Genomic DNA, 18,505 nt, shown 5'->3' on the forward strand with positions numbered 1-18,505 from the left:
TATTACCATTTAAAGTCACCGGTCAGAGCATCTCGATGGCGAGTTTGCACTTCATAAGTAATAATTTAACATCAAAGTTTGTGCCATTACGTATTTATTATACATAATAATATATTGTTTTTAATTGACATGATTTTTTTTTGTAAATTTACAGCTTATACAACTTTAAAATTTGAGTGCTGATGTCCTCGTCGGGCCCGACTGCTAGACTGATAGGGCGTTGGGTTACATCGAGGTTGCTGAGTTCAAACATGATATTATTGTAATGCGGGTGCTCGTTCATTTAGCGATTTGTCGTAATTTGTCATAAATATTTACGTCTTGCAGGTGTATATTATTGTAAGAACTGTATCACGAAATAAATTGCCCCTGTCCCATCATGTGTCAAGTGTCCGACCGATTTCGAGCCTCTCGACATTCGAAATCTCATAATATCCACTTGCGCCCTGCACGAACACCCCCCGAAGTTGTACCCACAGTACGTTCTTGTAGTCTGTCGCAACAATGCAGCTGCGGATTGACCCACTGTGCCGCGTCGTCGCCTTGATAGTCATTTTATTAAATATTATATTATTGCAAAATAATCATCGTCATCATCGTCGTCGTCGTCGCCGCCGCAATAATATTACTATCGTTATTATTATTATTATTATTATTAGTTTTTGTTATTGTTTTTCCACTTGTTTGTGCGCGACACACATACCGCACACAGCAGCTCTCGGGTGGCGGCGGCGGCGGCGGCAGCGGCCACCGCGTGCGCGCTCTGCAGGCCAGAGGGGATTCCCCCCCGGACCGACCGCGTGGATACACACGAACACACACACACACACAAACCGACGACGGGCGCGCGCGCGCGCACACTCACACTCACTCACACACACACACACACACACACACGCGCACATTCAAGCCATTACGCGTTGCGCTAGCTCTCCGTTGCGACGTTTCGCGAATACCATCTCCGAGAGTCCCTCACTCACTCGTGTGCGAGTCTGATGGTCGTACGATCGCGCCCAACTTTTAAATCCGAAACCCAGTCGTAACGTTATCGTTTGCCGCCGTTTCAAAAAAAAAAAAAAAAACATCGATTCGTCGATGATATTATTATTATTATTGTTTTTTTAATTGTCTTATTTTTTCGTCGTTTACATTAATTATCGATTCTTCCGCCTTCCCGAGTCTCGTCTCTCTCTCTCTCTTGCTCTCTCGTACCGAAATTTTTTTTTTATATAATTAAAAAACATAATCCGTCGGTTTCCAACAACCGACATCGATCGGAATTTGTTGGAATTATTATTATCGCACACTGGAACACGGTCGACCTACTGCTCGCGAGCATCGCACACACCATAATACGCTTGTTGTATTAAAGAGTCGGACGTTTTCACTTATATTATTATAAAATCGATTATCGAGTTCGGAACGAAATTTGTTAAAATTATTTTTTATTTTTTCTAAGATTTTTCAATAATCAATCGCTTGTGAAAGTTTCGATTTTGTGCGCTTTCGCGAGGAGTTTTTCCGCAATCCCTATTATCAACGTCATTGGACGTTTGAAAATGTGTCCAACGTCCGCAAGGATTTCCCATTTTAAGGTAAGTCGACCTCCACGTGACGATAATAATGATAATAATAATTCAATTTGTACTGCACCGAAAAAGCTCGGGTTTCTTTGGTTTTATATAGATATATCGTATATATATATTATACAATACAGACGAGTTAGTTAAACAAAAGTAACACCGTCCATGCCCACGTAATAATATACAAATTGATTTTAAAATAAATATCTTGCGTAGTCGTTTATAATTTCGACCGCATTTCTATGTCATATGATTTATGCCGTAACCGTCCGTAGGTACATATTGTATCGGTGGATATGCAATTTATACTACTCTGTCGTATTTATTACCGTTCGGGGTATTGATAAATACACATTCTAGAACAATGAAGTAAAAGGTTTGAGTTTATATATTATTCCTACAAATGGCCTCTCCAAACACAGTTCCACAAAATATAATATGAATACCGACTACCTACCTGACCTACCTACCTACCTACCATTTATGGATTTAAAATTGTAATGAAATTACTAGTATATTCAATATTGGTTAGTACAAAATACATACATTTTTTTCCATCTACATACTTGTTTTAAATAAACAATACGGGTTCTGTCCAAAATTTAAAATTTTCACCAGTTACAGTTTTGTTGACTTAATTATGACTAAAAAAAAAAAAAAAAATAGAGAAAGAAAATGGAATATAAAATTTGTTTGAATCACTGAATTGCTTAATTGTTTACATTAGTATGCTTACTTTAGAAAAACTCACAGACTTCCAATTCATTTTTAATAGTAACGAGAAAAACTTTTTTTTTAAAACAATAAATAATAAATGTTTATAAAATAAATAATAATATATCCATTATAAATAGTGTTTTCATTAACTACAATAAAGTTTAAACCATTATTTAATCTAGTTCTTAATGAATATTTAAACGTACTTAGAGTATAAATGTTACTTTTGATCATTTTGTTATCAGTTGAAACATAATATAAGTTTCACGCAACCTTTAACAAACAGAAAAAATACAAATTCTTATTACTATAAAATATAATGATAAAATGTATTCGTATTACTAAAATATAAACATAAAACATCAATGATTATTTTATATTAAATTTAGCAAACGTTAAAAAATAAACTAATTGAATTTGGTTAAAAGAAAACCTTGAGTTCAGTAAACCGGAATGATGTTTTCTCTAATAGTCTAATCAATCATCCATCAAAAAACTTGGAGTATAATATAATATTATATAGTCTAGATATTTAATTTGCGTGTTGCATAAATATGTTATGGGATCTACATGTATAATCTATATCTATATCCATAATAAAGTGTACCTAAAATGATATGAATAAGAATACACCACATTGTACAACCAATACTTCGCTCGGCTCGAAGTCTACAATAAATAAAACGTAGTTTTATACGGTTTTGCAATATTTGATTTTTTTTCATTATTTATTTTGATAGTTTTATTTAAATGTGAAAAAAAACCATTTTTTTTTATAAATGTACAGTGTAGGGTATAAACAGCTCATTTTTTTAGAACCAAAAACTGGTTTCAATTAATCAAACTTGATTTTTAATTATAATACCACATATTAAAATTTAAAATAAATATCTTTGTATAAATCAGTTGTCGCTAATAGGTACGACGCACATTTTACGTTATGTCATTTACTCATACGTATAGTGTATATGACTGAGAACATTAATTGTTCATTTCACCCATCAATTAAAAGTTCTAAATAATATGATTTCATTTTTTTATGGTCTTTATACGTTCAAATTTTTTTCCAATAGTTGAAATTCTGTTTTTTCCCCTTTTGAAAATTATTTATCCGTCTTTATATTTTGTGTATAAATAATTGCGATAAGATATGTATTATTTTGATAAACTAGGTATTCTTGTAGGGTAATCCAGTACCGTTGTGAAGCTGTTTATTTTGCTTGAAACGAGGGGCTTTTAGTGTTATTCTTGGTAATTTATTTTGGCAAGTTGGTAATTTTTAATTTTTGTTGGGAATGGTGCTATCTATCCTGGGTTTGTGTAGGTTAAGTGAGGTATTATTATTACCGTAGTATAGTAGGGTATATTTCATCTGAAGTGTTGAACTGTGATTTAACAATGGATGCAGGATTATCATCATTGTATGACCTTGGTTATGGTTTTGGATGATGTGGATTTTCCAGGTTAATTTTCCATCTAGATGTAGGTATCGCTTTAAATAATAGATTTGATATAGTTTATTTATTTTGTATTTAAAAAAAAAATAACTAATAAATGATATCGTACATATTTGGATTAAGTAAATTTAAGTTACGTAGTTATATTTGCTTGTGTGCTATTTTCTTAACTGAAACAACAATTTATTTTATTATTTCGAGAAAAATGAGTGTAGATTTGCTTTTCGTCCTCTTCAAATGTAGACTGTGGTGCATATGTAAATTTGTGTTCTCTATAAAATCTCTAATTATTATGGACCATTGTGTTGTCCCCTTGAGATTCTTATGTTACTTCGACAAGTCGTTTTCGAGAACAATGGCATCAAATATACTCACAACAGTTCAAAAACAGAAAAACTAAAACTACCTTCCAAGCTTGTACATTTCGAAAGCACTGCTAAAATTTTAGTATGATAATTTGATACGAGATACGTACCTAACCTATGTATTCTGCCGAATGACTTCAATAGCTCTTGAATATTATAATCTGCAGGACATAATGTACTTACGCATATAGGTACCCAACATAAATAAAAACAATATAAGCTTTCACACGAGCAAATGGTAAACATTTAGAATAAAAGCAACCAAGAAGAATTAAATGATATTTGCATTTTTATTAAAAATGAATCAATCAATACTAAATATTTACTCAGTTTTGTTTATGTATTACAGTATTAACGTTAAAATAAATTCTAAAAATAAAATATAAGAGTTAATACATCGAGATTCGAGAATGACGTAGAATTTTTCCATTAGGTAAAAGCATATTAATTTGAGTGTAACCTGTGACGAGTAAAAAAAGGGTTCACCTCTAAAGAATTGTTCAGTGAAGCAAAAATACTTTTCTCCCCAATACACCAAAAATAAAAACATACAAATAAGTCCCAGTGCCGTTGTCAATATAATTGAGATATATCTATCATTTTAGATTCTAAGCGGAGCGATGATAGTAGGTATTCAAATATTTTTTTTCATTTATATAAGTAATTTAGTTAAAATTTCTTACCACCATAATAAAACTGCAGTTGGCTATTATTTTAATAATATGTTTACTGTATTTACTATTTTATATGTAATGAATTCAAAAATGTGTATTTTGATTTGTTTTTTTAAAATCAGCTTTATTTAGGTATAACTATCTATAATAAATTTTAAGCACAATAACCAATAAGGTATATCTTGTTTATGGACACTAACCATTAACTGCGCGTATGTGTGCGTGCGTGTTCGTATGGGGGCGAATTCAATACATCTTTTGAATTTTGGAAAGTTATATTGTCAAACGCGTATGTGAATAATTTTTCTTTCCGTCTATAATTTCTTTATCTCCCGGTGTAACTTCTTTATCTTTTTTTTATTACGTTACACACGTATAATATTAATGACGATATAATAATTAATAATAACAGTTATAATATCTTCACTGGCCGATAATTAACTCGTAATTTAATTAAAACATTAAAACTAATTATTTTGTTTATTGTTCACAAGTGATTTTATTAAATTTAATCGACAACCAAATGGTTATAAGTTCGAATTATGTTTTTATTACCATCACTTCGACGTTTTATCGACATTGAAGTTTATAACGTATACCTTCACAACCAAAACTAGTTTAAAAGTTGTTGAACAAAATACTGCTGGTCGACGACAAAATAAGTCGCCGTCGTCCAAAATATACGAACTGGATTCCGTCACACTCGTCGTTTATTAATTATTCGTGTATAACTATGGTACCTGATACACTTCGATAATAATACATATAGGTATCATTATTATAACAATTATTATCAATATTAGCATGTCTGGTATAGTCGCGCGTACAACAATAATACGCAGGTGTAGGCGTGCATAATATGGGTCCTGTGATTAAAAAAACAATAATTATCGAACACGACGGTGTACAATGTGCGTAATAATGATAATAACAACAACGATATGTACGTACGTACCGCGGGTGATGAACCGGAGACGAAATGCTTACCACGACCATAGTCAGCCGGCGTGGTGTCATTGCAGGATGCGTATTCTCTGGACAAATACATTCATAATGATATTAAATGTACGAGGCGGACACTGCACAAAGACACTCGGCGCAAGTTTTTTACGACGTGCGTGCCGAGCCCGTTTGGCGTCTATGTTTCGTCCCTTTTGTCTGCCCCCCGCGATGAGGACGACATCTCTCTCGAGCACACGCACACGTACTCACCCACACTCTCCCGCACTCACCCTCACTCACACACACCCACCCACCCACACACACACACACGAATATCGGATACGCTGCAGGTATATGTGTATGTGTTTTTGCTAAACGGAGACACGCGAATTTTGAAAACTTGATATCTGCCGCAGAGCAAACGTGACGGATGTATATAGTTTTACTCGAGATCTTTTGTTTTCGCATAATATTATTTCCGTCACACGAGTCGTTGTCGGATACCGCATATACATATATAGGTGTAACATCTGTCGTCGCGACGCTCTCTTTTGGGTTTATAGGTACCTGTAACGTATAATATAATATTATACGCCGTATACCATCATTGTTGTTGTCATTTCGTCAAATTTGAGCTGCGGCAGATCTATGGGCAGGTATAGGCAGGTAGGTACTTTGGCAATAACGAGAGGAAATGAAAACTTTTTTTTTTTTAAAAAACACAATAATAATAATAAAAAAAAAAATAATAACAATAATAACGCATTCGTTTTCCGCACACCACCGAATGAATATAATATTTTACGAGCGGCATAACAACAACAGCAGTGGAGTTTAGATGACTTTAGAAAAAAAGCGCACATGGTTTAATTTTCTGTTCACGGTAAAAAGTATGCACAGCTAAACACGAGGGGCGAAACAATATTATATATATACCTACAATAATTGAAATATATTTCAGCGAATATTTTTAAACTTTTTTATATTACGATGAAATTCACACACAAGTACTTACCTGTCAGAGTTCTAACGAAATTGAACGTTACAAATTATTATATTCGCATGAATATTATATAGTAAATAATACGCTTTAAAATGTCTTAAACTAACATTGATGGTGGTATATAATTTATATTATATCCATGCTATCTGTATTCTGTATATTACATACGAATTAGATTATGTCATAATATGTTTCCAGAAATGTCCACTAATAACTCATTTGATTTTTATTGAGAAATATTATATACTTATATAATTAATTGGACTCGATTCATATTCATAATCATGAAATTATAACGATTTTTATGGGTATTTTTTTTTATCTCGTTGATAAACTTTTCCCGTTTAAATAAAATGACCCAGTCTAATTATTAATTGCCAAGTGTGGTATAACATTATTGATTTTCACTTTTAATTTCACTTTTAATTATTTTATTACTAGACTTGCATAAAACCTTCCTAACATCGAACCTCGAATGTCTATGCGTATTATACTATAACGTAATACATTAAAAAAATTAAAAAATATTGATAACAATTAACTAATAAAACATAATAATCGTCTGTATATTCAATTTACGCTTAGCTATTCATGTCGTATAGCGCACGAAACGATTGAGTTTGAACATAGTTCCAAACTAAAGATTTTGGTTTTGGTTTTTACTCTATCGTTTTGATTTAATATGATGTCGAGAACAGTAATTGTGTTTTTCAGCTATTAAATGATTTAAATTACCATTTATTATGGTACAATCTTTATTGAGTTTTCCTTCAGTTTTTTTTGGATAACCTACATCATTGGAATAATAATACAACTGTTGGCTAATATTATTCATGATATTATGTTCTAACAATATCCTCTAAGATTCAGTAAGTAATTCTTTGATAAGGTATAGATATTGATAAATGCGAAGAGTTTACTTGGTCTTGTAGTTAGTACATTTCCATATTCCATACGTAATATTTCACGTCAAGTTTGTATTGACAATAGGAGTGTCACGGGTCTGCTAAGTTTAAGAGCTATGAATAGATGAAAAATTGTGTAAAATATCTACTATTAATATACTACAACTGCACTACGTCACAGTAACACAACAAATGAAATAACAACCGTCGTTCAATATAATAATTTCGTACTTAAGTAAAAAAAAAAATTTTAAGTAGGTAGGTAAAGAAAACGTTTAACGTTGAAATTATAATAGGTAACTGATTAGAAAAATAAAACAAATGGATTTTGAAAAACGAGCCCACTTGTGTTGGCACCTTAAGTCTGATGACATTGAGGCATGTAATTGTAAACAATGTTATTTTAAATTAGTACCTACATTATCCATAATACGGAATAACACTTTTATATGATTCATCACATTCATGATTCGTATTATAGGCATAGGTAATAAAAATATAGATTATTGTTTTTCGAGAACAATCAAAAGTAAACACCTGCGTTGAGATATTATAAAGTCTTACGTATATGATTTTGATTAAACATCTGAATAACAGATTATTATATAAAGAAAATTGTTATTTTTTCTCGGCAAAACGCGTATTTTTGTTGTTTCTGAAAATATGAGATATTATTGCGGTGTTCTTTTATGCTTATCGTTGTGCTGCAATGCAACGAATAACAATTGTATTTATCAATTCAATTAGGTACAACGCTTAACTTCTTACGTTTTAGTGCAACACAATGGAACGAACAAGTTAATGTTCTATGGCTGCATTTATAAAATACTATAACCAAAAAAGAAGAATGGACTTTTAAAATATTTTAAAATGCGAAAATATATTTGGTAACCCCACAACAACACAAAAAAAAAATTAAACGATAGTTTAACATTTTATTTTATAATTGTATAAATAAAATAGTTCCCGCGGCTCAATCAATTGTAGATAAATACGTATAGTGGTGTAATCAAGGCATATATCTTGAAAAAACAGAAAAATATCGAATCATTAGCTTCATTATTTATTTTTTAGTAGGTTTATTAATGTAATAATGTATATTATAATAATTTTTTTACCACCGACAAAATATGCATTATATGACTATCTTTGTTTGCATGTTGGTATATTGATGCAAATCATCATAAAAAAAATATTTTACTTTTAAGATTTCTAAGTTTTATGTTCATTTCTATGAAGCATCAACACATAGGCAGGTAAGTTATCGATGTCGAGGAATACATTTCTAACAGAATCTGCCACGTCCTCATCCTTCGTAAAACTGATTACTCTATTAAATACTTCTTTTTGCATTAAATCACACAATAGAACGTTTTTAGACGATTCAAAAATATGTCTAGATTTTAAATTATTGTTTTTAATTTCCACCAAGGTGTGAGGATACGAAATCGCCTTTCTATATGTTTATATAGCAAACGTGTGATAATTGTTTAAATTATTGTTTGTCCATCATAAAATATTGTGCTTACATACTATTTGCATCAGTGGTAAACATATTTTATAACAGCAACCTACTAACAAGTATTGCATTGAGTAAACCTAAAATTATTTTACTGCACAACACACGCAATGTATTTTTGTTATGACTAAATTTGTACAAAATTAATAAGATTGATTAAATACCTAAGTTTTTTATACACTGAGATTTCCGAGAAATGTGTTCTATGTAGGTATTCGTTTTTTTTCACCGTTAAGAATTCGTAAATTGTCCATCCCAATTACTCTAATACACGTCTATAACAATACATACAAGTTAAAAAAACAATGTAGGTACACAGTGTCTGTGTATGAATGATATTGAATTGATATCCATGTGACATTCACGTTATTTTTTTTACACTCCAATTAGGTCTAGGTTTTGGATAAAATAACTTCCTACTTGACCACATAGGCACTTGTATTATTGAGGAATACGTGTTATAAAAACTGGTCGGAAATATAGTAAAAAAAAAAGTACTTTGACACGTGATATTGAATAGGGTAGCCATCGTAACTGTTGTCAATAATTAAGAAGATTAAAATACCTACAATTTTTATAGTGTTCGTGAATTAGTATTTGGGCGTATTATTAAGTACACAGTTACGAAATTTTGGTGTAAAATATTATGGAATTACATCGCAAACTTTAATCATAATATTCAAATTAATTATACACAAAATGTAATTGGTAGGTACACTTTTAAACATCTAATATTTATTTATTTTAGCTTCTATCAAATTATTTAAGCATACCGTGGCTCAAAATAAAACGATTCCAATCGATCGATGTCCTTAAATTCAGAAAATTGATTATGCATAATTATGTTTGAACTTTGTTTAGTCGCGGTATAGTATAGCTCTAAAAGTAAAAAAGTATCGAGTTCACTTTCTATAAAACGAAATTATATTGACGAGATATCCCAGGATGATCAATGTTTTATAATTGCCTTTAACAATTTAACATAATTGTATAAAATATGAAGCTCCTTCGTCCGACCCGTCAACAACATAAAACTAAGCCATGAATGATTTAAAGCTCTTTATATAATATTCAGAACCCATTTTATTATAAGATATTCCCTTATTTCGTTATTGTGTACAATTTTCGTTTCTTTAAACCATTTTTAATAAGGTCGTTAGAGCAGACAATCGTAATTATTTTCAAATGTTGAAGTATTATAACACAAATAATGATGTGGGTGTACGGTGAATATCATCGTTTAAGGCAAAACCGAGTTTGAATTGTATTTTATAAACTTAAATTAAACTTAAAAATCGCAATTATATAGAATCAGAACAAATAATTATTGTTTAGCAGACGAATCAACATAACGAAATGGAAACAATATATTTATTTGTTTTAAAAAACGAATTGGTATAAAATGCAGACTGTAGGTACACGCTGACAGTTGTTTGACGATTATATTTGGGTTATAAGCTTGAATAATTATAGAGATATAGTATACACGATATCATTTTAATGTATTGTATTGTATTGTATTTCACATTTTTTACTGTATATTGTAGGAATATAAATATATAATCTGAATATAATATTTATCTATGTATATTACCTGTAAATATTATAATTATTATAAAAAGATTGTTACTGCTCATTAAAAAACGTTAATGTATCTATTAATAGAACACAATATCGAGCACATCATTGTTAAACTAATGATCTTTCTATCACGCTCCTGAATATCAAAATACGATTAAATTAATTACAAACCTAATATTTCCTGTACAAATTAAACATTGTATTTTATTATAATATACCTATTTATTTCATCTATTTTTAGCTACTTCAATGGATGATTAATATAACATGTTATTATTGTTTATGATATATTTTTTCAATTAAATTAATCATACATCAAACTTTACATCCACTTTTTAATGATAAAATATTTACACATAGATATTGGTGTAAAGACTGTAAAGTATTAGGTTAAATCGATTTAAATTGATGAATGAAATATTATAAGAGTTTATGCACTTATAGATTTTGAATCGGACAAAAAGTTAGAATTTAAATTGAATAGTCGGTTTTTTGTTTTATTTTTTTTTTATTATTATAATATTAAAATCAAATAATCAATGAGAACACTGGAAAATGTCGTTCGTTGTGACATGTGTTGTAAATATTCTGACGTAAGTACACCTGGTTCCTTAGTTTAGACGTCATTATAGGACTTATACTATTCTTGTAAATATACGCATTACCAAAAATCGTGCCAAAACTATTATAAGAGGTTTAGATAATTATAATATATTTTTTTTTTCAGCACATTAATCTCACTGAATTTCGTATCACAAATTAGACATGTGATTTCAATCTACATAATATTATTAGCATCGCAAGTCTAGTAAACGTTCGTTAATAAGACGTAGTAAGCCAAAAACAACTTTCAAAGCATAAAATTAATTAATTGTTATCGCAATTTTATAAAGAAATACATAACATTGCGACGAAGAACCAGGAGAATCTATTATACAAACGTAATAATTTGCATCATTACATTAATATCATTCCTAATGGAAAATTTAATTTTAGCCGATTCCGAATAACTGTAATATCATAAAAAAATATCGAAACATATTATTTTAAACAATTTAAACAAAGGACGTGCATTGTGTAATTGCTTACATTTACGTGGGTACGCGATATTACCGGACCGACGACGGCTATTAACTTGAAAAAAGTTGTACCTTGTACAGAATAATATGTGGTCGAACATAATATTTTGTCGATGAGCATTGTATTGACTATGCTGTTGTTCGCGACTTTTAAATGTTCAATACATCTTGTACAAATCCATGTCGAGCGATTCAACTCTGGTTTTGTTGACCGTGTACGAAAATCAGACGAAGTTAACTCATATTAGCCGGTTTTCGACATTCAAGTCATAAACATGGGTCTAAACATAGGTACCAGTATAACAATATTATTATGTGCATCAACACGATACCTGCGGTTTTTATGTACCTGTGTGCGATGGAAAACTAAAATTGTTCGGCGAGACAATACTAACTAAAATCATTTCCTCGTTTTTGTCGTCCACAATCGAACATAGTGTAGAAAAAATGCACTTTATTCGGTGGGTTGAGTCCGCGTGAAATTATAATATTTACTCATACGGTTATACTTACAACCTTTGTTGTACAAGTACTCAACCCGTATTATATACATGCCTATATATATATATATATATATAAATGCGTGTATCAATATCAAACCAATGCGGGCTTCCCAATGTCAATTTTATTTTTTTATCGGATTTTGAATTCACCATGAACTTTGGGGAACTTTTGACGTTCCGACGATAGATTCGTTTTTTAATATTACGCTCGAACATCCCAAATAATTCCTATTAAATCGTTGTCCACGAATCAAACATTTTTCCTCGAAAATCTCCCATCGTATTTTTCACAAAACCGTGTCATTGAAAGCATTAAAATAGTCTCGTGCTTCGTATATCGTATTGACCATGAGATCTAATAATAATTTTTTTTTTTTAAACAGTGTTATATATTATCATGGTTTACTTGCCACGGTATATCTCTTCGCGAGACGCTAATAGTCATTATTTCTGTCATTCCTAATATACATATTATAGTATATATAACATTAACCATAGACATATTAACATATTAACCTACATAGAAAGATATAAACTTATGTGATCACATAGTAGTTAATAATTGCAAATATTTTGACCAAATGTTTACTTTTCTTTCGCTGTCACACATATGTAATTGATTCATAAAAAAATGTAATAAAATGGCTTACTAATGCTTATAACATTTATTGGGTAAAACCTACCCAAAAAGTTATAGATTATGTAATGAAAAATATAAATGTAAATTATCTTCACTACAATTAATTGTAATTAATTAATTGAATAGGTTAATTTTCTTGTTGTTATTATCATTTTTAAATAGTTATAACGTAAAATGATTAATACATATCAAACTAAAATATGCTGCCTTAATATGTATTATTATTTATTATTGGTAATGAACATAATTGAGGTAATTAACCAACCTAACATGTAATTTACATCATTATAAGTTTATAGTTGTTTGTAAGTACCTAAATGTTCTTGAATATATATATTATAAAACGAATCAAACACCAATGAATGTATTCGACTGCATAATTATCCACGAAACAATGATCAATCGAATTAAATCGACATTTATTAAATGATGAACAATCAATTACCTACCTGTAGTAGTTGTATGTTCTGATGTTCATCGAATAATATCTGTGTACTTTATATTCACCAATAAAATATGTTTTACTGACGTTTAATTAAGTTATTGAAGTCAAACAAATATAAATTATGTTCAATTAATTTAGACGAATAAATTATAGAATTATAAATATTGGTTAGTAGGTGTTGAAGCTGATATTAAATAACAACATAATACAGCAGGAGCGAATAAAATATAAATACAGGTATATATCTTATGGTTGTCCTTAGCATTGATCTCTTAACAATACAACATGTCTAACGAGTCCTTAAATATATCTTTACGCAATAACTAATAAAGGTAATTTGTTTCACCGGGATATTAATTATTGACGGTATATTGCTTATACGATTATGAATATTTTAATTACTCCTTCTCATTCTCCACGACCCTCTCTCTCCGGTTTTCCTGTCTTATACATTCTACCGACTTGCAGACTTTTTGTTTTAAATTTAAATCTATTAAACATTACATTATAATAATCTCAAACATTGTATTATACTTTTCAGTTTTGTGCTCCCGCCCGTTTATAAAATAATAATGCGTATAAATTATAGGTGGATAATGTATAATATAGTTACAATAATCAATGATTAAAATTAAAAATCACAGTCCTTGAAGTCGCCGAAGGTGTATAATATAATATAATATTATATCATTATCATATAAGCCTGCGCGCGTATCTGCTAACCCATATACCTACTCCACAATGTATCTGGTGAATTGAAAGTTGATTTTGGCAACTATCCCGTTTTTAAAATAATTAGTCCTTGAATAGAGCGGAAGTCTCGGTTAATTTATTTATCTCGTCTAAGTTTAATCTCCATGGGTTTTTTTTTTTTTTTTTGGAGGTCTGGTACCAATGGTCTTAATACAATTTTCCTAGTTGTTATCATGATCATCAAAACATCCAGATTTTAAGAGGTACCTATAATATTTAATGACATGCAGACAAGTTAACACTTAACCGTAAAAATGAATGGTGTAAAATAATTAAAAGGTTACCTAGCACGTTCAATGTATATAATCGTATAAATGTTTATAACCCCAAATGTCATTAATGGGTAGGTAGGTATCTACACATTATGCATAATTACGTAAATTTTGTAAATATTTTATTGAATAATATAATATCAAATCTAAGACATAAAGTTTTCACAATTCGTTATTATTTTGGTGTGAACGAGTTTTTGGAGTGGAAACCAATAATGGTAGTTATTAATCACGAATAATATTTAATTTTGATTAATAACTATCAATATTTCTGAAAGTATTTAAAATTATTGACAAAATTAATAACTTAGTATAACAGCTATAAATGTAGTATAGTAGCTATTTAAGTGATGAGAGAGAAAAATAACAATTTTCATAAATGTTGTTAGGTTAATCTAAAAGCAACACAAAACAAGTTTTAATAGAATTATACATTTTTTGGTGGAAAAATATTTACTGTCTTCATCGTCAAATAGACACATTATATCATTTATGCTTAACTCCGACATGCGTTTTGAAACAATGTATAATATCTATTAAGTTATTTTATAAAATGTATTGATTATAGAACTTATTCCACTTGGTTTGAAATTAAAAAGTTATATAGGTGTCATTAGATGTATAATAATTGGTAATTAATTCATTCATATTTAATAAAAAAAAATACACATTCGTGTTCATAAAAACGTAAATATTCGTATCTTGCGTCTAATCCTTAAACAATATTATGTAATCTAGTAGGCATGTACAACCCTACAAAGTTTGTAGAAAAATGAAATATATAATTCTAATTTTTTTTAAACTATTATTTAGACTGTTAAAATTCTAAATTAAATTCACTTATTTGATAGCCAATATAATATATGTCATTATTAATCATTTTACGGTAAACAATTCATGCATGTTAAGTTTCATCAAGTTTTGACTATGTAAAATGTAATGTATGCATAATGTATATTGCATAATACTTATAGTGTGTGGTGTGGAAGTGTTTATGTTATATGATGTGTACAAATTAATTTTAGACCGTTAATTATTATTCCATGACTTTTGATTGAAAATTAACGATTTAACTATCGTTATGCTGCTTTATCTGTAACAAACTAACCTACGTAGAGTATATATAATTATAAAGTTTTTGGACATGAATGGTAAATGTAAATATGTACCGCGAATAACAGCTACGAACAACCCAAAGACCAAATTTTGAGTTATTTCTAAATATTCAAATCCGAAACCGTGAATTCAAACATGTAACTATGACTCATATGAAATCCAACGTATAAAGTCGAACCGCATTTAGTTAAAACCTAAGTTAATACTGGAGGATATAAACAGGTGGGTTGGCAATAATCTCCGAAAGCGTACAATATTTATACAAAAAGGCAACCTTATGCATACAATAATGTTTGAATTATATCGTAGTAACTCGTTCCTATAACAGAAAAAGTAGGTACCTACGTTACGACAAGTAAATCCTTGGACTTTCGTTTCGGAAATGTTAAGTTTCAAAACGATTATTCTATAGGTAGTAATTATTAATATTGTTAATTTATTGGTTTTAAAATCGATATAAATCATAAATCGTCGAGGACAATATTTTCTAACCGTTGCATATTGCATTTCACTGTCATTATTGTTAACACCTACGTACTTATTTCATAAGCTTTTTTTTTTTAGGGCCGAAGTCGTATGTTACTTGTTGAGTGTTCGCACTGTTCATTGTACCTTTAACAAAAATAAAAAAAACACAATGTATTTCTGCACGGCGTGTTCAGCGTAGGCGTTAGCGTGTTTTGATTCCACGGACCAGTGTATAGCCGAGAATAAAGTCATATTAAAGTACACCTAGCATTGTTCTGCAGAAATATTCCATTTACATTTTTTATTTTCATTTCACGTAACAAACACCGACATTAATTTGCTTTTGTTCATTTTTTTTCTTCTTTTTTAGTCAAGAAATTATCCGTAAAAATGCAAATATTTTTGTACGTTTTCACGGAACAAAACGCACAAATATATTAAACAATTTGTCTAGACTTGTTACATAATAATAAGTGATAATTATAATGCATGGCCACGAAGTGTCGCGAGATGGCACAGACTTCATTTGTTGTACTAACAAACTCAACTTGAAATATTCATTTAATAGGTATAGGTATACTATATACTATTGATGTAATATATGGACCATGATGCGTTACCAATTTTTATTTTTGGCCTTTGAATCAACGTCGTCGTGCAGGTAAACAACAAATCAAATGATATCAATATAATATACAGTTTCAGAGTGGTCAACTGGTACACTTTTTTTTTTCGAGAAAACGCTCCGGCATATTTTTTGACGACGCTTGGAGAAACACATGGGTGCGGGTGGTCCAAAAGTGATTAAGTACCTCAACTAAATATAATTAACTTGACAGTAATTATTTTAGAGATTTACACATTGAACATTTTAATAGTATATAGATCCTGTTTTTGAGCTATATTTTCTCACTAAGTTTCTTTTATGTAAGCTTTAAATATTTTGAATATTCAAACTATTATGTACAGGATTATTCAAAATGTAGATACTATCACCGGAATAGTAACATTAGTGCATTACTCACTGTTTCAATGAAATTTGTACACCTCTAGTTTTTCAATATTTTAATTTTTATTACTGTCTATTTGAAATAACATCAGATTGCAGCTTTTACTGGGTACCTAGTCTAAAAGAAATAAATGTGTAATTATTACTAATCAAATAACGTGATTAAACTGATATAGGTTTAACGCTTCAAACATTAAAATGGTACACTTGACCTAGACTGTTAGCCGTAAAGCGTAATTGTCCTTGCTTGCTTTTTTTCGGTTGGATTTTTAAGGTTCGCATGTTTGAAACGATGTGGGTTCAAGGATCGACTATATTATTATGTGTGGTAGTAGTACAACACTGTGTCGACCGCCGTACATCGTGACTCTGAAATATTATCGAGTTATTGCCGAAACAAGTGGTTTTTTAGAAGGTAACCGTTGGCATTTATGTATAGGTACGGTTCCAAGTTACGCAGACTTTCATTTTTAAAAAAAAAAGAATAAATGAACATTAATAAAAACCTTGTTTGAACATAATTAAGATAATATTTGTACTGCCTGTTGAATGAAATGTGACTCCCGATCGTTTGAAAATGTATATCCCGAGGTCGTTGCATAATGAATTGAATAGATCATTAAAAATTCAACACAAAAGACGTTTATGCTGTTTATCTTTTAATTCCAAATCGATTGTTTCGGAGAAAGCATAATATTATTTTTTGCGTTCATAATAATAATAATTATTCCATTTCTTTAAGAGCAAACACATTTTTAGCTACCCATTGGTTGTATTGTTATATCTACTATATTTAAATATATGTTTAAAACTACGCATTGAATGAATAGCTGATAATCTTATTATTATATTTACTGTAAATACAAAAATTAATTCTCCTTGTTCCTTTTCGAAATACTGAAATATTGTTACATTTTTTATCCAAACACGGGAAAATTATTTTCTACCGTGGTTCAAATAAATCATATTATAGTCGCACTCTAGTTTAAAAGTGTATTTTTCAATAAAATGAAAGTTAGTTACATGTAATAAAAAGAATAAAGAAAAGAAGAATTTAATAGTGAGCAAATCTCATCATTTAATATTCTCAAAAATTGTTAAAAAGAATTTGACTATTGAAAGTATAATATGTAGTGATAATTTCGTTCACACGTCTTAATTTTTTTTTTTATATTCAATATTCATATTTATAAAACTTATTGACAAAACTTTTAAAACGTTTTCTATTCTTTCTCATTGCTGGTTTAACCACGCCAATATCGTTTAATAAATAATCTTATTTTAACATGAAGAACATATTTTTTCTTATTGAAACATCGTATTTTTACAATACCGTCGATTTGAAATTCTTATTTTTCATTCCACAATCCCTAAAATGTATAATAAATCTTTTTTTAGCAAATAAGGTTTGATAATTTAATGATTCTTTTGGCACAGTTTCGTTTACACTATGTTGGTGTATAATGACATAGAG

The 18,505-nt window shown here is 29.7% G+C and overlaps 1 protein-coding gene across 1 annotated transcript in view; it reads left to right on the top strand.

Annotated features, from left to right (window-relative positions):
• Positions 1–952: 952 nt before the first annotated feature.
• LOC111027645 (protein phosphatase PP2A 55 kDa regulatory subunit) overlaps positions 953–18,505 on the top strand; it is a 78,233-nt gene continuing 60,680 nt past the window's right edge. Inside the window, exon 1 of the mRNA XM_022306046.1 lies at positions 953–1,595. The gene's annotated coding sequence lies outside the window, so the exon portion shown is untranslated. The remainder of the gene's footprint in view (positions 1,596–18,505) is intronic.

The sequence above is a fragment of the Myzus persicae genome, unplaced genomic scaffold, assembly GCF_001856785.1.
Source record: "Myzus persicae strain clone G006 unplaced genomic scaffold, MPER_G0061.0, whole genome shotgun sequence".
In the NCBI taxonomy this organism is placed as follows: Eukaryota; Metazoa; Arthropoda; class Insecta; order Hemiptera; family Aphididae; genus Myzus; species Myzus persicae.